The sequence below is a fragment of the Castor canadensis genome, chromosome 14 (assembly GCF_047511655.1).
Source record: "Castor canadensis chromosome 14, mCasCan1.hap1v2, whole genome shotgun sequence".
NCBI classification, from domain to species: Eukaryota; Metazoa; Chordata; class Mammalia; order Rodentia; family Castoridae; genus Castor; species Castor canadensis.
This window is the reverse complement of record NC_133399.1, coordinates 22,995,171-23,017,323: the sequence shown is the minus strand read 5'-3', so window position 1 is coordinate 23,017,323 and position 22,153 is coordinate 22,995,171. Positions and strand designations below refer to the sequence as shown.

Below are 22,153 nucleotides of genomic sequence, written 5' to 3'. Positions count from 1 at the left end.
ACTTATTTATACATAGACTATGTTTGCAAAAGTGAGCGTGCTTAAGGAAAGTAGAAGGAGAAAGCAGGGGAAAGAGAATAATAGAGAATGAATAAAATTGAAATACATTGGCTCTATATAGGAAGAAGTAATAGTAAAGCACATTGAAAGCTATTGATCGATGGCATGTTGGCGAAAAGGATAGATGAGTGGTAGTGGAATTAGACTAATTATAGCACAATATACTCACATGTGCAATACCATGGACGAATCCCTTCGAACAAAGAATATACACTTCAATAATGAAGGACAGTGACATGAAACAGAACCTAGTAGGGGAAGGGCTCACTTGGGAGTGGGAGGGTGAATGGAAAGGGCAAAGAGGGTGAATATGATGGGTGTACTTTAAATATTTGCATAAAAAAGAACATTACCACATGGCACTCCCTGTACAACTAATTTAAGACATGAAAATGTTCAAGATATTAGGTAGTTCTGCTGTAAATCCTCAAAAGGGCATTCCTGATATCCCTGTTCCTCAGGCTATAGATGAAGGGGTTCAGCATGGGGGTGACTATGATGTACATTACCGAGGCCACTGCACCAATCCTGGAGGAATGAGAGACAGCTGAGCTGAGGTACACTCCAAGGCCAGTTCCATAAAATAAGCAAACAACTGACAGGTGAGAGCCACAGGTGGAGAAGGCTTTATTCTTCCCACTTACTGAAGGAACTCTCAAAAGGGAGGAAACAATTCGAGTATATGAGTTCAGGATCCCTGTGACTGGAATGCCAGCAAAGATGACACCAATAATATAGACTGACACATTATTACTATAAGTGTCTGTATGGCCAAGATTGACAAGCATAGGTGTGTCACAAAAGAAATGAGGAATTGCCACAGTTGTGCAAAAAGTGAGCTGTGACACCATTAAACAGTGCCCCTGGGAATCCAGAAGGCTAATGAACAATGACACCAGAACCAACAAGCCACAGAGGCAGGTGCTCATGATATTAGGGTAGTGTAGAGGGTGACAGATGGCCACCAAGCGGTCATAGGCCATCATGGTCAGCAGTAGACTGTCCAAACACCCAAAAAGAATAAAAAAGAACACCTGAGTTAGGCAACCTGGATTTGCTATGTGTATGGATGTTCACCAGCATTTTGGGGACTGTAGTGATAAATCCAATATCAGCCAAGGACAAGTTGAAGAGGAAGAAGTACATGGGGGTGTGGAGGGGGGAATCAGCACTGATGGTCAGGATGATCAGCAGGTTCCCAAGCACTGTGACCAAGTACATGGTCAGAAACAGTCCAAAGAAGATTGGCTGCAGTTCAACATCCTCTGAGAGGCCCAGTAAGAAGAATTCCCAGATACATGTCAGATTCTTTGGTTCCATGTAGATGGGATACCTGGTTAAAAAGAGGGGTATGTGAATAAAGAGAAGAAGTATAGAGCCACCCTGATAAGTGTCCATATTTTGGAATCTGAAAAATCACCAATAAAATATTTGCACATGAGCACAATACACACCAGTACCTTTGGAAATATTTCACAATTGTGAATTTTTCTTTATCGGTGTATTGGAATATATTTCTGTTTTCACCCATTTTAGAGACATAGGGCCACAAAATGCCAGAGAAGAAAGGGAATTATAAGATAACAAATCCATGAGCAACCTAAATACCAGCCTTTGCTTTTTATAGGAGAAATATATATAAATCAATATCCTTTCTTTAAGAAAAACAAATTTCTAATTAAAGGACAGTAAGACTCAGACAAATGCTTCTTGATCATTATAACCCTTGTTGGCCAGTTTGAATTTACTCATGCTCTGATCATAGTCTCAAAAGGGTTAAATAAGAATCTCTGCAAATAAGTCCTTTTCGCATACTAACAGAGAGAGCTATTGCTAAGCAGTAAGAGAATGTTCCATTAATGTTACCTGTTATTTTACAATTATTAAAGATAGTTAATGATACTTTGGAATTCTTGTTTATTAATGATGCTAAGATATAGTTTCTACTTCTGCATGATCCCTATTACTACATTTCCTTTGCCCAAAGACAAATAAAGTCATCAATTTGGTGGTTATATTTCACATCAAAAATTCCATATTATTAGTATTGATTTATGTATCTATAAATTATTTTTGAGAAAACTGACCTAAATATTTTATAACTATCATTTTCTAATAAATATTCATTTGGTGCAATGCTGTGTTGAGCCTCACTGGGTAACACACATATTTGCTTTGAGCAGTTTAAATGATGCATACTCCCATCTGAATGAACTTCATTTTATTTTCAATTTTTTATTGCACAGTCCTAGAGAAGTCCTTGTTCTTTCCTACATATCACTCAAGTGAGAATTTCTATGAGATGCAAACATGAGCAACAATTATTTAAATTTTATAAATTGGCACACATTATATTTCACTGTTAATGTCCTATAACAACTGTTTTCCCACTGGACACACCAACCAACTACATGCTGTTATCCTTGACAGGCTTTCTGGAAATGGTCCTTTCATGGTATGTATGGATAAAAACTACTATCTTGAGTCAAGAAAAATATTTCCCTTTCACGTTTCCCAAATGGAATGAAAATACATTACCATTCATTGAAAATATTATTATCAGTAATACACATGTGATAAAAATTCTCTTAAGCCAGTTGGTCCATTCCACTAATTCACAGGTGAATTCACCAAATCTCAACAGATGAAATCCGTGGTTTTGCCTCTGATTTCTTCTGGCATTGAAACACGTTGAACAAATGGAATCACTGTACTCTTGTGTAGAAGAAAGAACCCTAGGACAGGAGTCAGAGAACATTTATCCAAACTGAGTTCCTTCACTGACTACATGCAGAATTTGTGTAAATTTCTAAATCTTTCTGTGCTAGTATCCATTATCTAGAAATGGTGGGATAAACACCCATTTTAGGTAATATGGGGCTTAATTTTTGATAAATATTTAGTCATGTTTCTTAATCTGAGTTTGAATTAATATTGAAGTAGAAGGTTGCTGAACAAAAGTTTAATGATGTTTATTCTCTTATATGATAGAACTTGTTTAGTCTTTTTCTGAATTTCAGAGTTGAAGCAAAATTTCAGAAGCTTGTTTTAAATCTGCTAACCATTTCATTTTCCTGACTAAAAACAAACACACTGTCTCCATTCCTCCATTAGAAATGAAGAGGAGAAGAATAATCAGAATCAAGGGGAAAGTGAACAATTAAAACAAAATCCAAAAGCAGAGGCAAGAGGGATATTCTTTGATTTATCATGTGCTAATGCTTTTTGTGGTTCCTGCCTGGGATATCTGCTATTCTTTTTATTGCTGATGAAGCAAGGGAAACACACTGTGGTCTACCAGACATGCAAAGGGCAGAGCACAGTGGGCAGAGGCTCCTTCTTGGAGTGACAAGGAAGATAATTGTCATATTAAAGTTGACAAAAAAACCATCAGAGCCCAGGTGTCCTCTGATTGGACTATCACTTACTGATTTAAATCTCATGTCACAAGATCTGGCACAAATTACACTAAAATTCTATGAACCTCTCCTTAACTCCAAAATGAGTACATTTTATACTACACTTTTAGAGGGTAGCTATACAGGCAAAAGTCACTAAGCTACATTTAAAAAATCTTAGCTCAGAAGCTGGCATGGTTAGCCCTAAGTATAGGTTCATGATGGTGTGGTTAGTGTCTTTGTTGTCATCGTTATCATCATATTCAGTTTCATGATTCTTTTGCGGGCTAAGTACACAATTATAAAGTGAGACAAATTTCCTGCTTTTGTGGGACCGATGCCTATGAGACCTGGAACCAGTGTCACCGGAAAGCAAGGGTATTAGAATGTCCTCCCTCCTTCCTGAGAACCAAGAACATGAACTTTATAAGACTCTGAGATGAATCTACCAGTTGTAATCTTTTCAGTCTGGTTACACCAACGCTCATGTTTGAACAGATGGTAAGGAATACTGCCCCCGGTAGTCCCTCTTCCAACCACTGTCTCACGAGAACTTACGGAGCTTCTCTATATTTTAGCTGGCTCATGACCAGTGGGTCTGGGTCCACTTGCCTTTCCATGATTGATGTGTGATAAGGGCAGAGGTTTTGCTGTCAGAACTGGCACGAAGACAGGTTCACACATGGACATCTAGAGTCAGATGATGACTCAGAAAGAAGACAATGGGATGTAGACCACTGGACAAGCAAGGAAATGGCTAGAGAAACAGACTGATACTATATTCTTGTATTGTCTTGAGAGCACAATTCACAAAGCTCGCAATTAGCCAGATTCTCCAAGGTATCCAAATCTTCAGGACTTGATAAAATAATTGATGGAGAATAATACAAACACAAATGCACTTGGGAGGGTCTTGGACCTCCCTATTCTCAACAGAAAGCTCATGAATACTTCTAACTTCTGGCTTCTGATTTCAAGGATCTTACCATAAAATGCAACTTTAAAAAATCTAATGTTTGACTCTGAGACTTTGATATCTGCATCTGTTTTTTAAATCATATAATTTAGGGAGAACTAGGAATTCTATAGCAAATACGACATATCATTTCCATTTTTTTACGTTGTCTCCAGCAGCCATTTTCCTTTTGATAGCCTTTGTTTTCAGGATATGTTGACTATTAATTCTTTTTTTGCATATTTACATGATAGTCAAATTTTAATTTTTCTTTCATATTGAACCACAGTGGAATATTAGGTAAGTACTGAATTTTATAGATTTATTTGCAATTTGCTAGTTCCTTTAAATGATTCAGTGTGACACTTGGCTGCAATCAAGGGGTTAGCCAGGCATGCTGCCTGCTCAAGTCTCTACTGTTGGTGGAGAATCTGTTGGATGCGTTCTCTACTTCTACACTTGCTCACATGGCCATTGACAGAGTTAATTTCCTTCCAGAATACTGTATAGGAGACTTCCTTAGACCTTGACTCTTGATTATCTCATGAGCAAGCTCACAACATTGCAGCTGTCTTCCATCGCAGCTATAAAGCAAAAAAGATTGGGGAAGAACAAATAATCAAATTAAAGTGTGTGGAGTATAATTGTAGATAGGCTTGATTTTGAGAACTTTTAGAATGCTTGGTCAGGAACAAATTGTAATATAAAATTGCAGACATTTCATAGTAGACAAAAGTAATGAGGTAATAGGAACACTGTCAACAAGAAGAGCAAAGGCATAAAAACTAAGGCATTTACACTTTTGTAAGATCATGGATGACTGACTGTTTTATTATTTTACCAATTTTCTATCACTATCACATGAAGTATGTCCGTATATAAACATACGGCACACCAAATTCTCACATTCTAATTTTTAGACATGCAGACATGTTTACCTCCTTTTTAAAATCCCTTTATTATTTGAAGAACATCCATAGATGATCATTTATTATATGAGTTAATCTTTTTTTAAATTAGAGAAAATGCTATTGTACTGAGCATTCCTGATAATATTAACATACATATATATTTCTTCTCTCAGCACTTCTTACACATCGTTATGGCTAATACAAGGGGTCCACAGAGAAAGGATGCATGGATGACAAATAGTCCCCACTGCTCTTTAGGAGATGATGAATAATTTATTGAATGACATGCAAGCACAGATGTGCTATTCATTGCTGTATCTGTGGTATGTTTTGGTATATAGATGAATGATAGTCATTTACTGCTCTTGACCTTTTCAAGGACTTATGATACAAACACAATAATATAATAGACTGTTAGACATCCAGGGTTACAGGAAACTTGAATTCCAAATAATTTATTGGAATGGTATTGATCTTGGAAAAGATGTTGATGGTGGTTATAATGATGTATATTCTTAGTCAGTGGTTACTTTGTGTATACTTTTTATATTTAATCACAGAGTCCTCCAAACAAGTATCATGAAAAATGAAAATACTGACGGTAACACAGCTAACTACCAAGTTCTGGACTATAGCTAATAAATGTAGTTGCTAATATTAAAATAATTGATTTTTGTCTGTAAATACCGTTAATTGAATCTAGTAATATGAGAATGAAATCTTTGAAATGATCCATTATGATGCAATAAAACTATTACAATTAGTGCAATGGATTATGCCTTCTTAGACACACACTTAAGTGCTTTATAATCACAAATAATTAGAGAAAAAACCCAAATAATCAGCAGAGGAACTTAAACAAATATGTTTTGCATCATATTCCAAGTCACATTGTTTATAATACAATGTTGGTTTTAAATATGAGGAATGTTCCCATTTAAAAGTGAACTTATTTACAGTGGTAATAGGAATATCTTTTTAAAATAATTTTTATTAGGATATATTCATTATACTGGTGGATTTGTAGTGATAATTCTGATTAATTATATTGTACATTAGTTACATTGCCCCCACTTTGTCTCCCCATCAACCCTTCCCCACTCCACTTAAAGCTATTGCAAAATATTTCTGGGTTCTGTTTCATAGAGGTATAGGAAGTCCATCTCCTATACCTATATACCATCACCATTTCCCATAGACCATCACCTTAATCTCTTTCCTTCACCCTCACTGTACCTATTTCACAGTCCTGGTTTTCATTCTTAATAATTAAGTTGAATATCTTTGCTAGGAAACGCTTCCCTATTTTTAGTAGATTTTTAAATATTTACTTTTTATTAGCATATGTTAATTATACACATGTATTTCATTGTGATGTTACCATAAATTTGTAAAATAGCTTGGATGATTCACCCCATCTGTTATAATCTCTTACCCCCTTTCTCTTCCTCCCTTTGAAACAGTATTTGGTGAATTTCATTATGCTGTCTTCATATACATATAATGTACTCTGATCATGTTCACCTGTCAGTTCTCTTTTTTCCCCTCTCCCACTGAATCTTACCCTAAGTAGTCTCCCTTGACACTTGTATCCCATTATTATTATTATTATTATCATTTTATTTCTAGAAAATATTGAATATGTGTCTTTTTCAGCTTGGATTATCTCTCTAAACAGAATGACCTCCACTTCTGTCCACTTTTCTATACACATAATGTCATTCTTTATTATGGGTAGATAATACTCTAGTGTGTATACATATATCACATTTTTTTGATCCAGTCAACATTTTTGGGCATCTCAACTAATTCCACAGTTTAATCTTGTGAACAGTGATAAACGTGGGTGAGAAGGTATAGGTCTTGTATATTGATTTTAAACTCCTTTGAATATATGTCCAAGAGTGGTTTAACACAATCACAAGGTAGGTCTATTTTTAGCTTTGTTATGAACTCCCATTCTGATTTCCATAGTGGTCACACTGATTTACATTCTCACCAATAGTGTAAAGGAACCATGTATTTGATAAAATTATTTACAACCATTGCATGGACTTAGAAGAAAACTATAGAGGCATCAAATTTGCTGCTACTGAAGCTGAAAGTTAGAGGGGAGCCTTGAGAAAATACAGGGAGGTGGATCAAGATGGAAGCTAAGTAAGACCATCCAATGATACACTATCCACAGACCTACCAATTGGAATAGATATTGACACAAAAACTACCTTCACAAGAGCTAAGGAAGGAAAGTATGAGAACATAGCATTTAATTTTAGAATAATAATGAGTGGAGCTCTCAGTTACTATAGATCTCAAATTTTGAGTTGATATCTGGGTAGATGAGGGTCTTGAAAATCCAACAGCTTTGTACTACTTGTGTTTGCTGGTCCAGGCATGGATTGTCACAGTACTCTTACATACAAAGTGAACTTCCTGCCATATCGTCTTCAGTCTTTTCCTCTCTTTATATTTCTTTGTGTTTTCAAGTCTTGGACATTTTAATACAGGGGTTGCTGTGATGATTTTAAAAATAATGGATAAGTAGGATTTGTTTGAATAGTGATTAGTTACAATCTCTTACATCATTTCCATGGAGTTATCTGGATAAAAGATGTCTGTGCTATGGAAGTGAGATTTATTTGTCCTTAACTGATGTGAAGAACACTTTAACATATACTTAATGGAGTTGAATATGGAGGAAAGGATACTGAGGACCTGTGGGTAAATAAAAGACAGAAGGGATAGGTATAGAGATGTGAGCAGGGAAGGAAGAATCTATCTGGGGAGACATGTTGAATGATTGGATTATAACAAAATGAGTTTTACATTGAAGTCATTTCATATTGGGTGTTAGTAACGACACTAATTTCACCACTCAAGAGGAATTTAATGCATGTGGCATAAAAAACAAAGGTAATTATATTTGTACAAATAAAATATGGCATGTACTTCATGCTTATCCCATATCTTTCCTATGGGGAATATCCTGAAGAAAACAGAACTTGCATTCTCTATTAGTGATCTAATTGAGAAAATTATATCTTCAACAATTTATATTTTTATTTTTATAAAAATCAAATAAAAAAACAAAATTTGATTAAAAAATCAAATAAAATAAAGACTTTATTTTGTAATCCTTTTCTGATAGTACTGGGATTTGAAATCATGGTTTCATTCTTGCTAGTCAGGCAATCTACTGCTTGAGCCACACTGTGCCTAACCCTTTTTGCTTTAGTTTACTTTTCAGATAGATTCTTGTGTATTTGTCAGGGACAGACATAGACCACAATCCTCCTACCTCCACCTCCTGAGTAACTGGGATTACAGGGCCTTGCTAACATTTTTACCGAGATAGGATCTTGCCCAGGATGGTCTTGAACTTTGATCGTCCTGAGTAGCTGGTATTATAGGCAAGTAACACCATGACAATCTTATTTTATAATTCTTAATCTTGACGGAAACAATTACATTCTGAATAATAATATAGTTGCACATTTCTTCTCTCAGGGGTTTGAGGAACACATTATAGAATGCCAACTCCATGGAGGAATAGAAATATATATTTATCTGTAAAATATAACTTCAGTATTTTTTGTGAGGTACTTTGATAGTGAATTGTATGTTTAAAAGTTCATGGGCTATGGGTGCCCAGGTGTTTGGTAAAACATTATTCTGAGAATGTTTCAGTCCTCATAGAACATTTTAAATTTTGGTTGTGATTAACATTTGAATTGGTATACTGAACAGAGCAGATTGTCTACTTGTATTAGTCCTTGTAACATAGCTATCAAATTACCTGAGGCTGGGAAGGGCATAAAGAAAAGAAGTTTTGGAGAGGTTGAAATCCAAAGTGTATGTGCTGAATATGGCAAGGTTCTCCTGGCAAATGGATTAGGTGTGAACATGTGTGAGAAGGAGAGAACAGAGGATGAATCAGCAAGCCATAGTTCAGGCAGGGGACTGTCTTGTTCTTTTATAGCAAACCAAAATAGGATACTGCCAATGAAACCCCACTTGGACACTCTGAAGGAGAACATGTATTTAAAGCCAGTTTTACTTTTTTGAGCAGGTTTTAAATTATTCCAATTGCAGTTGAGTCACAACACACATTTCCCTATGTTATAGCATTCAGTCAAAACATATAAACAAATATAATTATTCTAACAGAGAGCATTAAATATAGTCAATTGATTGAACAGTAGCCTCAGGACAAAGGCTATAGGTATAATAATGAAAAGGAGCCTCTAGAGCACTGAAGGCTTAGAGAAGTGAAGGGAGTAGTGAAATATACTGAACTTTAAATGTAGAGAAATTTAATGACTATGAGTGAAAGGGTATGATAACAAAAATAGGTGGAAATAGTGATTTCAAATGTCCCTACTCAGCATCAGAAGATAACTGTAAGATGGTAAGGTTGGAAAGTAAACACAAGCTAAAACTGAGCACAATGATAAGGTGTTTGGTGTTTCAAGAAAATCTGTTTAAAAAAGATGTATGAAGAAAAACTCCTTCACTTGATGGTACAATAATAAGCTCATTTGCAACTTACTCATTTCAACTTAAGTCCTTTAGATTAGCATCTGAACCTCTCTGGGGTCTTTTACAATCCCCATACCTAGACAGGTCCATATGAATCCAAATATTGGTACAAAGACACATTCATCATTACTTTCAAACTCTATGTTGATTCCAATAAAAGGTAAACTTGAGGACCAGTGATAACAGCCCATGAATATAGCCTACTGATATGGATATATTTTAAAAAACCCTTATTTTAAGTGAAAATAAAAATGAACTGTGAAAAGGGATATAAAATTTAAATATATAAAATAGTTTTCACTTAACCTAAAAGCTAGGATCATTGCCTAGAAACTATAGTAGTGGCTTAAGTATATTGTATTTATCCATGATGTTTCTGAAGAAAAACAGCATTTCAGAATACTCATCAAATACAATGAAGTAATAGAAGAAAGAAGATTTGTAACATGTGGTGAAAGACATACAAACACTATATCCAAGAAGACATGAGTTGCAGGTCTACATGATGGATTTTTTCCAACCCACCATAAGTAAAGGATGGAAAAGAAAATAAGATTAGGTTGTCCTGGTGTTCAGTCTCCACAGGGATTTTTTAATATCTCTGTTCCTCAGACAGTGTATGAAGAGATTCAGCATAGGGGTGATCACACTGTAAATCAATGAGTGCATCACATCCTTTTTAGGAGAAATTGATACAGATGAGCCAAGGTATACTGCAATGGCTGACCCATAAAATAAGCAAACAATTTACAGGTGGGACTCACAGGTGGCAAAAGCTTTAAACTTCCCACCTGTAGACGAGATTCTAAGAATAAAGCATATAATTTTATAAAAAGAGAAAAGGATCCCCAACATGTGAAAAAAGCCAAACGTGGCACCAGTAAAATACGTTACTATATTACTCATGAGGGAGTTAGACTAGGTTAGATTAAGGAGTTGAGAAGGGTCACAGAAGAAATTACCAGTTTCCACATCCATGCAGTACAAAAACTGTAAGGCAATAAATATGTACCTGTGAGTCCAAAGGCTAAACACAAAGAAATCAACACTAAGAAGCCATAGAGAGGAGAACTCATGATGACTGGATAATTTAGGGGGCGACATATGGACACAAACTGATTATAGGCCATTGCAGTCAAAAGCATGTCATTCATACATGCAAAAATGGTAAAAAGAGACATCTGTGTCAGGCAGACCATGAAAGAGATGACTGTGCTGTGAGTTTGGATGTCCACAGTCATGTTTGGGACAATGGTGGAGATGAAACAGATGTCATCCAAGGACAAGATGGAGAGGAAGAAGTACATGGGGGTGTGGAGATGAGAGTCAGAGCTGATAGCCAGGATGATGAGCAGGTTCCCAATCACTGGGACCAGGTATATGAGCAGGAACAGTCCAAAGAGGACAGGATGAAGACCTTGGTCCCCTGAGAAACACATGAGATTGAATTTTGAAATATGTGTTATGTTTTGTACTTCTAGATCCCTCAGATTACTTTTGACAAGGAAAAAAATGGTTGGAAAATAAAATGAGTAAATGTTGAGGCAGAACTCTGTATGTACTTGCAATTCGAGCATTCAAAAGTAAAATGTTCACACCTGTGGGCCACACATCTTTAACACTATTTCCCAGTTGTGGCAAACCCTTTCTTCTTACAACTTTTTTCATTATTGTTTTGTGTGCTCTTCACCTCCTTATAAATATGGGCCTTAGTGACAGTCAGTGAAACAATGTTACAGACCAAGAAGATTAAAGATAACAAGTATATGTTGACAGTAAAATACAGCCCTCAGTTTTAAGAAAAATAGATAATCAATATCCATTCACTTAAGAAACAAGTTCATTCTTAAGAAGCAGCTTTAGGTTATTTTTTCATTATACTGCTGGTTGGGGGTATATTGTGGTATTTACAAAAGCTCTTATAATGCATTGAATATATTATATTTGAAATATGATATATTCATTCTCTTTAACCCTTCTACCACCCTGATTCCCGGAATGGTTTCAACAGTTATCATTATTTTGCATTTACATACATGTTTACACATTTTATATGATATTAACCCTCTTACCTCCTCTCCCTGCCACCTCCCCCCTCCCACTGGTTCCTGTTTTAACACAAGGTACACAAGTATTTATAACTACTCTATCAGAGCTATGACTGCACTATCTGAACACCAGGCTAAAGCTTATGGCTAACAATCACAAAACACTGTTACTTTTCAGTTATCATCTAAGTGTTTCATCATGCCTTGTCTTTCTGATTTGTAGACTTCATGAATATAAATGGAATATGTTCACTCGAATTTTGTTTGTCATTAAAAATCACTTAATAAGTGATAGATGATTGAAGATATAGGTATGATTAGCTTGAATTAAAATTATAAAATGCACATCTAACACAAAATACCAACAAAACATCACCTAGGAAATTATGTATACTCTAGGTTCCTTTGAATTTTTCAACACTTAAGTGAAATAACATATTCATACATATGTCAACTTTGCAAGGTTGTTTTCAAATTTTAACAAGTATGGTTTGGCCAAATGCATATAGTCATAAAACAGTACTAACTGAAAATGTAAACTGCACCTGTAAATAATTAAAAATATCATAGTCTGGGGATTTAGCTCATGAGTAGCATGCTTTGCCTGGCATGTACAGTGCTCTGGATTTCATGCCCAGTATTACAATAAGTAAATAAATAAATATAACAGAATACTTGCAAATTTTTTAAGGTATATGAAGTTATTTTTATGAAGCCCCACACAATACATTAGTAAAACATCCAGTATAGGTGTCAGCTCTTTTCTTTTTAATTTTTTTTCAGTATTCTATAGTGATTTGCTGAAATGTTTTCATTGTTTTCTGCTCAAAACTCCTCTTATTTGTATTTGAAAAATTTAGGTAAATTTAGGTAAATCCCAAAGACCAGGTTACCACACAATACTTCATGAATGTAAATAACTGATATATCAATATTTACATTCTGGTTTGTGGATTGGAATTCTGCTCCAGCTATCTGAAGACATCTCAAGTTCTATATTTTGTCAGCATACACTATGTTTTGGAGAAAATGCATGATAGAAAAGTGCAGATAATAAAGTCAACACAAAGGGAACTGTCCTTGTTTATGAAACAGGATTACTATATGCCTGAGGGTTATTATAAGAATGGTTCTAAAATTTCTTAGAAATTGTAAAGACTAGTCATTACAAGTCTTATTTATCAAGTATATTTACCTATAGATATTTGAAAGTATCCGAATAACTTTACCCAAAGCCATTTACTCCAAATATCTCTAAGTGAATTACACAGTGGTCTTTTCTATCATCAGGGTTTTGAACCAATGTCTCAGAACACTTCCTGAGATTTAGGAGATCTCCTGTTATCGTTATTTATTGTTATCATCAATAATACATACTACTCTATTAAATGTGAAAATTTAACATTTGCTTCAGAGCTAGCATGCTATACAAATATTAACCAATTACTTCATTTGAAATTTGAGCTCTTGGTATCTCCACATGTCACCCATTTTCTTGAACAACTTGCCCCAAAGGCAACTACTGTCCTGAATTCGTACAGTAGATTTCAGGTCATTTTTTTTCCACAGCAGATTTAATTTCTGTTTTTATAAACGGTTTTAAGAAATTACCTTAAAAGTACTTAAAAGCTCATCAGCAGAACACCAATTGCCCATGAAATATATTTTAGCTAACATTAACATGATTGTAAGCATCTCTGTGAATTAAATAAATACTTCAAATGCTGTAATTGATGCACAATGTTACTTGAGGAAGGGATATCATTTAATTTTTCAATTTATTATGACAATCCTGTAAAAATTCCTATGACTCCTATATCACAGAACTGATAAATTTTGCTTGTTTGGTGTTTTCAATTCCAACAATTAATTTATTTACAGTCCTACTGTAAATAATCTACATTCAGTGTGTTATTAAACAATTCACTCCCCATCAAACTATCCTAGTATTCTTAAGATAAACCATCAAAATACTCTTGCAGCTACCAAGTAACGATTCATCCAGTACAACTCACCAGGAAATTTCCTGTGGTACAGGGAATGATATTTCCATTTGGTTCTAGTGGAATGGGAAGCATACTGGAAAGGCCTCAAGGAATGAATGCTTTTGCTTCTCTCACTGACTTGCAAACACGTAGAATGTGTTCAAATCTCTCTAGCTCTCTGTGCTCTTATTGCTTCATGTAAATATGCAAAATAGCATGCATCACCATAGCTAAGAAATGTCTGTAATTTAGCAAATATTTGGTTATCATGATTTTTAAATAAAAATCTATCATAATGAAAATACTGACTTAATGATGAAAATAACTGCCAAATGGCAGAGTGGCAATGATGTGAAACTTAAATGTGTCTGACATCCAAAATATGGTAATCTTATCCCTTTCTCTTTTTGAATCTTTCAGCATTTTGCATGGAATTTAAAAATTGCCGTTGTCTTAAAAATTGAATGTCATTGATGATATTAAATGAAAGCACAAACAAGGGACATGAACATCAACAAGGGGATATTTTAACTATCTCCTCTGTCTTAATGGGTCATTCCTGACAGGGATACAATGTAGACAGGAAGTTGATTTTGGCCAGATTTAATAAATTGAGGAATAATGGATTCAGATATTGTGCTCTCTTCTATGTGTCCAACAATACATGCTCTGAGGAAACAGAAATGAAAGTGAATGAGACATTCTTTTCCAAATACACAGAATTTATGTTTATAGGAGAAACAATAAAGCATCCCACGTGGAAATCGAAAAACAGTAGCTTCAAGTGACAGGATATTTTCTGTGAATGGTATAATGATTAACTGTATCATTTTAAATAATGTCTACATTTTTGTTTTTACTTAATATTACATTTATATCACAGCTTAACCCCACAGAGGGGACCCGGTATCCATTTCATCTGTTCTTGGGGCAGTTGTCTCAGATAGAGGTCAACTCTGTTGACAATGCTGAGTCTCAGAGATCTGCCTGAAGTCACACATATACTAAGCGGAGGCTCCTAGGTTCAAAATTAAATTGTCTGACTATGGTTGCAATGCATGAAGTTTTTATTTACCTCGCCCACAGAAAGACTTAATCAAAGGACTTAATCACAGATACTTTTGAGGTACACTTTTAACTCTCCATTTTCCCAGATAGGAATATAATCATGACTGAATGCTATGTCCCCTTTTGAGTTTGTGTGAGCTAATACAACCATAGAGAAAGATTTGGAATTCCAGTGTAATATCCTGCAGTAGCTAAGAGATGTCTGTGCTGAATTATCATATTCATATTCTTTTCTTTAGTTGGGACTGGGGTTTAAACTCAAGGCTTTGAACTCGAACTCACAAAGCAGGTGCCCTACCACTTGAGACATACCTCTAGTCCATATTGTCTTGGTTATTTTTGAGATGGGGTATTGTGAACTATTTGCTCAGGGTGGCCCTGAACTGTGATTCTCCTGATCTCAGCCTCACAAATAGCTAAGATTACAGGTATTTGCTAACATGCCTGGCACAAGTGCATATTCTTTCTGTGAACATTGCCTGTGATCTATGGCTATCTTCCTATGATGTATGCAGTTGGTGCCACTCTTTCTCTACTTTGTGGTCACAAGGATTACCCAAAAGGCTAAGGGAAGTGCAAGGAATGAAAGAAAAGTGAATAACTCTGGGTGGTCAGGGGACAACCTGTAAGAGTTCTATTGTATGATGAGATTTCATTCTTCTTCACGGCTGAGTAAAATTGCATTGTGTATAAATACCACATTTTCTTAATCCATTCATCAGTAGTGGGGCATCTTGGTTGTTTCCATAATTTGGCTATTGTGAATAGTGCTGCAATAAACATGGGTGTGCAGGTGCCTAAGTAACCTAAGTCGCGTTCTTTGGGTATATCTCCAGGAGTGGGATTGCTGGATCATATGGTTGATCAATGTTTAGTTTTTTCAGAAGCCTCCATATTGATTTCTAGAGTGGTTGCATTAGCTTGCATTCCCATCAGCAGTGTACGAGGGTTCCTTTCTCCCCACATCCTCACCAACAGATGTTGGTGGTGGTGTTTTTGATGATAGCTATTCTAAGAGAGGTGAGGTGGAATCTTACTGTGGGTTTGATTTGTATTTCCTTTATGGCCAGAGATGGTGAGCTTTTTCATGTGTTTTTTGGTCATGTGAATGTCTTCATTTGAAAACGTTCTGTTTAGTTGCCCATGTCTTTATTGGTTCATTGATTTTGGGAGAGTTTATTTTTTTGAGCTCCCTGTATATTCTGGTTACCAGTACTTTGTCTGATGTATAGCTGGCAAATAATTTCTCCCACTCTGTGGGTGGTTTCTTCAGTTGAGAGACCATTTCCTTTGTTGTGCAGAAGCTTTTTAATTTTGTGTAGTGCAATTTGTCCATCCTTTCTCTTAGTTGCTGAGCTGCTGGGGTTCTATTGAAGAAGTCTTTGGATATACCTATTGGCTCCAGAGTATTCCCTGCTCTATCCTATACTATCTTCAGAGTTTTGGGTCTGATATTAAGGTGATTGATCCATTTTGATTTGACTCTAGTACAGGGTGATAATCATAGATTTAGTGTCAGTTTTTGGCAGACAGATAACCATTTTTCACAGCAACATTTGTTGAAGAAGCTGAGAAGACAAATTTTGAATAAGACTTCTGGCAACCTCATCAAAACCAAGAACATAAATCTTGCTGTCTTAATGCTCAAATTTTAATGGTGGTATCTTAACATCTGCCTACCCAAATTGTCCTTATCTGCATGTTGAGGAAAAAATATTTTTAAGAGTCCTTTCTACACCTATTATTGCCCTCTGCTCTTGGTGAATGGTGCTGCTTCTCTTCTGGGTCATGATGAAGGACTAAAATCAGAAGACATTCCCATGCCTGGTGTCTAATGAAGGTACATGTTACATCCTCTGGATTAATATGTGTCAGATAAGGGCTTCTTGATGCAGGCTCTTGTTAAGGAAGAGACACCTGTGGAGCTCACTGGACGTGGAACTATCAAAATGAATGGCTGGGAGAACAGGCTGATTATGGAGTGTAATATGACCTTGGAGGCTCAATGAACAGAACACATAATTAGCCAGATTTGATCAGTGCTATTGTTCTTAATTGTTAAGGTTTTCATAATAAATAATGAAGGAAGAACCAGTTCTATGGAGGAACAGCACCATGTACTAGAATAAGGGAGAAAATTTAATGTCAAGGGTAGGTGTGGTGTTTCCTCTGTGTATATGAAAATCATGTGTATTACTCATATCATTCACTTGCATATTATTGAGGACCCATTTGTTGTTTATGTCCACTTTTACTGAGGTAAAATATACTTAAGAAAAGATTAAGTTTCACCCATATGAAGTACACATTGTAGAAAAATTAATTACATCCACACCACTAAGAATCTATTAATATTCATCCATCTCCATAAAATGAAAATTTGATAAAATCTTCATTTTATCAAATTGAAAATTTATACTTATTAACACATTTTTATTTATCACTCCACTGCATGCTGGACACCAGCAGCATACTAAGAAAAATGAGGGAATATTACACTGAAGGAATTATGAAAATAATGTGACCAAAGAGGCAAGATTTGCAGATCCAGTTTTCTAAATTGTTTTTTGGTTTTTTCTAATTGCATTCCAGAAAGATGCCATAGATCTTGAGATTATTTGTCTTCTCAGGAGTCTCTTTCTAGGTGCTTTTAATGTCCCTGGCTTTCAGGGTGCAGGTGAAGGGATTCAGAATTAGGGTTAGTGCAGATTACCACACCACTTCTGGGAGAATGTGATACAATTCAGTCAAGGTACATGTGAAACCCTGTTCCACAGAATATCCAGATGACAGACATGTAAGACATAAAGGTGTTAAAGTCTCTATAATTCTCACCTGATTATGTAACATCCAGAGTGGAGAAATAATCCCACAGTAAGAAAAATATATGCCTGAGGTGGAAATAAAACCAAATATAATAAAAAGAAATTACTCAACTGTATGGGGACAGGAACAACAAAGCAGTTGAGATGAGACACAGAAAAAGTTGGAAATTTCCACATGCTTAAAGCAACTAAATTGTAAGGCTGATGAAATTGTGCATCTGGGAGCCCAAAGTACTAAAGAAAAGATAGCAAAAGAAAGCACAAAGAATAAAGTTTGTTAAGTATAAGAAAGATATGCAGTGATAGGTGGCCACAAACAGGTCATAAGCCTTCACAGTCAGAATCATATCATTCAAAATGACAACAAGAGACAATTATGTTAGAAAGTCCACATAGTTAATAACCATATGTGAATTTTGATGTCCAAAATCATCTTTTTATCTGTGGTGGTGACAAAACGGAAGCCACATGAGGACAGGTAAGAGAGGAAGGATTATATAGGTGTGTGTAGATTGGAGTGAACCTGAGGGTCAGAATGATGAGCAGGTGCTCCAGCACCGTGGCCAGGTACACAAACAGAAACCATCCAGTGAGGACAGGCTGGATCCACTGAGGCTCAATAGTTGGTACCTTGAGATATATGTTAGACTGTGTGGTTTTACTTTGCTTAAACAATTTTCAAATTGAGGAGTGTGGAGTGTGAAACATATGAATGTGTATCCAACACTCTGTATATATGTATATATTTTGAAAGTAAGTATTCAAAAATAATGTATTCGGACTTGTAGTCCATATAACTTTAACAATATTCCTGGGTTGTAACAAACTCATTCTTAGAACTCGTGCATATTTTAGCTTCTGTGCTATCCACTTCCTTCTGTATGCACCCACTTTGTAAATACTCAACTAAACTCTTCTAGAAAGCCAACATGGCGTCAGCTTCATGACCACAGTTAAATGCAGTTTACTCTTTTTAGATAAAATTGACAATAGGCAATAATCTTTCTTCATCATCAAAATTATTCTAATTAAAGGATATTATGAACCATTCAAATATTCCTTATTTTATTTGGAGAATGGGACAAATTCTTTGATTTTCAATTTTTAAAACAGGGTAAGCCAGGCTCCAGTGGCTTTTGCCTGTAGTCACAGCTATTCAGGAGGCAGAGATCAGGAGCACAGCAGTTTGAAGCCAAGCCCAGGTAAAAAGTCATTGAAATCCTATTTCGATAAAATCTTGCATATTCAATTCATATTTTCTTAGCCTATTTTTCATGGTCCATGATGATTTGATGTAATTCATTGTAAAAAGTCATTGAAATCCTATTTCGATAAAATCTTGCATATTCAATTCATATTTTCTTAGCCTATTTTTCATGGTCCATGATGATTTGATGTAATTCCTCTATCTTTTCTTCTGTTCTTATGTTCTGTTTTTACCTTGTTCCACTCTGTTCCCCAAACTTTCAATTGACAGATTTATTTGAGATATAGAGCTCGTCATTTCAGATTGGCTATTTTTGGTATTTCTATATCTCTATTGATTTCTTCTTTTATATCCTGCATAGTGGTCTTAATTTGCTTTTTGTTTGAATTCTCTTTCAGTGATTTATGTATATGATCTTTGAGTTCAGGCACTAGCTTTTGTATCCTTTCTTTGAGGTCATTAATTATTTAATATATGATATTTCTTCCTCATTGCTGCACTTTAGGTCCTTAGTGGCAGAGTTGGCTTCTGAGAGACAGTTGTCACCTTCGTGCTTTCTGTTTATGTGTTGAGATTTATGCATCTGGAGCTGTTTTTGGTTGAAGTTTCCAGTCTGTTGTGCCCTTTTAACTGGGGTTTTATGGAAATTGTGCAGGACTTGGTGGTGGTAGGGCTCTGCTGTGTTTTCTTGGATCAATATTAATATTCTCAGTTTCTTATTCTCAAGATGTTAAATTCTGCCACCCTGTTCCCCTTAGGGCAAAGACTATTTGCTACTAAAGCTGTCACAGTTATTGAACTATAGCCTTGAAGTTACAGTAATTCCTCATAAAGATCAGTTATTGCTACTGTTCCAGAGTCATGGTTGTCTGTTGGAGCAAGGATCAATTTTCTTGGTCCTAGAAGTCTAAAGGTAGCAAGGGTTGTGATGGGAGGGAGACAGAGGGAAAGCTCCAGTGAGTAGTATAAAGTGAAAGGTTTATGTAGCAAGAAGGAGTATTAACTGAGGAATAGAGGGGATTGATTAAGAAACAGAGTGGGATGTGGTGAAGAGCATCGGTAGATATTGAAATGGGTGAAAAGGGGATAGAACAATAGAGAAAGTTGAACACGTGGATAAACAGATGTGAACAAAAGAATATTTCAGAAATGTTCTGGGAATTAGTTTAACCACTAATAGTATCAGTAGTGAAGGAAGATCGTGTGTGGGTAGACAGTAAAAGGAGAAATTAAGAGCTAGGGAGAGGTTCTGGTTATTGTTAGGTGGAAAGTATGAGTTGGGAAGGGTGAGAAAAATAGGGAGAAAAAGTGGTTTAAGGTTAGAGACTAAAGTGCACATTACAGGTCTTTCCTGGAATGATGGCCCAGAGTGGGAAGTGTGGAGGATAGGACTTAAGAGAAAACTTGGGAGATAAGAATACTAAGCTGCTGTTGGGGTATGCAGCACAAGAAGATACAGGTAGAGGAGTATAAAAGTCTGTATCAGTCTTAACAGTGACAAACACAAACTGTACAATAAAAATTAGGAATTTTCTAGTGCTGTTGGGAACAACTTATCCTCCTTCCCTTTCATGACTGAGTTTTTCAGTCCACAAGCTGGCAGTCTATTTGGATGCCTGCATCTGGAGCAGTGTCTGATAATGGAGGAAAGGCAGTGTTTGGAGACCTGAGAAGGTTCTCTGGAGTTTGTCAGTTTGCTAGTCTCTTGACATTACCTGTTGCACCTTTCTGCACTTTAGGCTCTTCAGTATTTGCAGTATATTATTACAGTCAGAGACAGACTTTTGCAAGATGTCCTCACTGACAGAAGTCTTGGGTAACAGCAATTCCATGGAGGCCTCCATTGCCAAGGACTCTGTGTTTGCCCACCCCAGAGAAAGTCATTGTTCATAGACAGCCACATGGTGCACCTCTGTTTTTGCACATAGGTTTCCAGCAGTTTTCCACAGGGAGAAGCACACTGACCCCCTTGTACTGTGCACAGTTCTTGTGATAAAAATCACAGCTTTACCTCCCCCACTGGAGGACTTGGCACTCCAGTTCTGTGGTTGGAGAGCTGGCCTCTGTGTTGGGAGAGCTGGCTTCTCTGGTGGGCATGGTAAGGAGTGGGGTGCCTCAGTGCATGTGAGGAAGACTGCCTGCTGGCCCTGCACAGTAGCAGGATGTGGATTTTTCTTACATGGTCAGTGGGATTCCAGGTGCTGATCAGCATTGCAGTGCAGGCAGTTGTGGGGCATGGAGCAACAAAGAAGATGGTGTGTGTGGCTTCTGGTACCCATGGAGCAGAGGGACCCTGAGCCAGCTTGTGCAGGGCAGCAGGAAGGTGAGATTTATCTGGGAAGAGCAGAGGAGTGGAACTGCAGAGTCTCCATGAGCAGGGGATTATGGGTTGCTGACCTGCCAGTCGATTTTTTCAGTTTGTTGTTCCTCTCTCTGTAGGTTCAAAAAGAGCACTGCTACCTGGCTATGGGAACTTGTGACTGTCCTCTAGGGCCCCCAGTTTTCTTATTCTTTGGGATTGTTTGGTCCCAGGAGTCAGGGGATGTCAACAATCTATGATCTTCCCATTGACCTCTGCATTGCACTCTTATCTCCCTTCCTCCCTCCTCACCCTTTTCCCTTTCCCTTCTACATTGCTAGTAGTCCCCATTCCATTTTCATGACTGTTTTTGGTTTTTTTTCATTTTCCTGTTGACTTCCATAAATGAGAGAGAACATATAATACTGTCATTGTGAGACTGGTTTATTTCACTTAACATGAAGACCTCCAGTTCAATCAATTTTTAAGAAAATGACATAATTTCATTCTTCTTACTGGCTGAGTAAAATTCCATTGTGTATATATACCACATCTCCTTAATTTTGCTTATATATTCAGACATAGTATGGCAGGATCATATGGGAATTCCAGTTTTAATTTTTTGAAGAAATTTCAACTAGATTTCCATAGTGACTGGAGTAATTTACACTCCTACCAGCTGTGAATATGAGTTCCTTTTCCACACATTCTCATCAGCATTTTTTGATATTTGCTTTCTTTTTTTCTGGTATTTTTGTTGGCATATAATAATTGTACAGGGGGATACATTGTGATATTTATATATGTGCTTACAATATAGCTTGGTTAGATTTCCCTCTCCATTATTTTCCCTCTTGT

The 22,153-nt window shown here is 36.3% G+C and overlaps 1 pseudogene; it reads right to left on the bottom strand.

Annotated features, from left to right (window-relative positions):
- Positions 1-464: 464 nt before the first annotated feature.
- Positions 465-1,380, bottom strand: LOC109676443 (olfactory receptor 7E178-like; annotated as a pseudogene).
- Between the last annotated feature and the right edge of the window lie 20,773 nt (positions 1,381-22,153).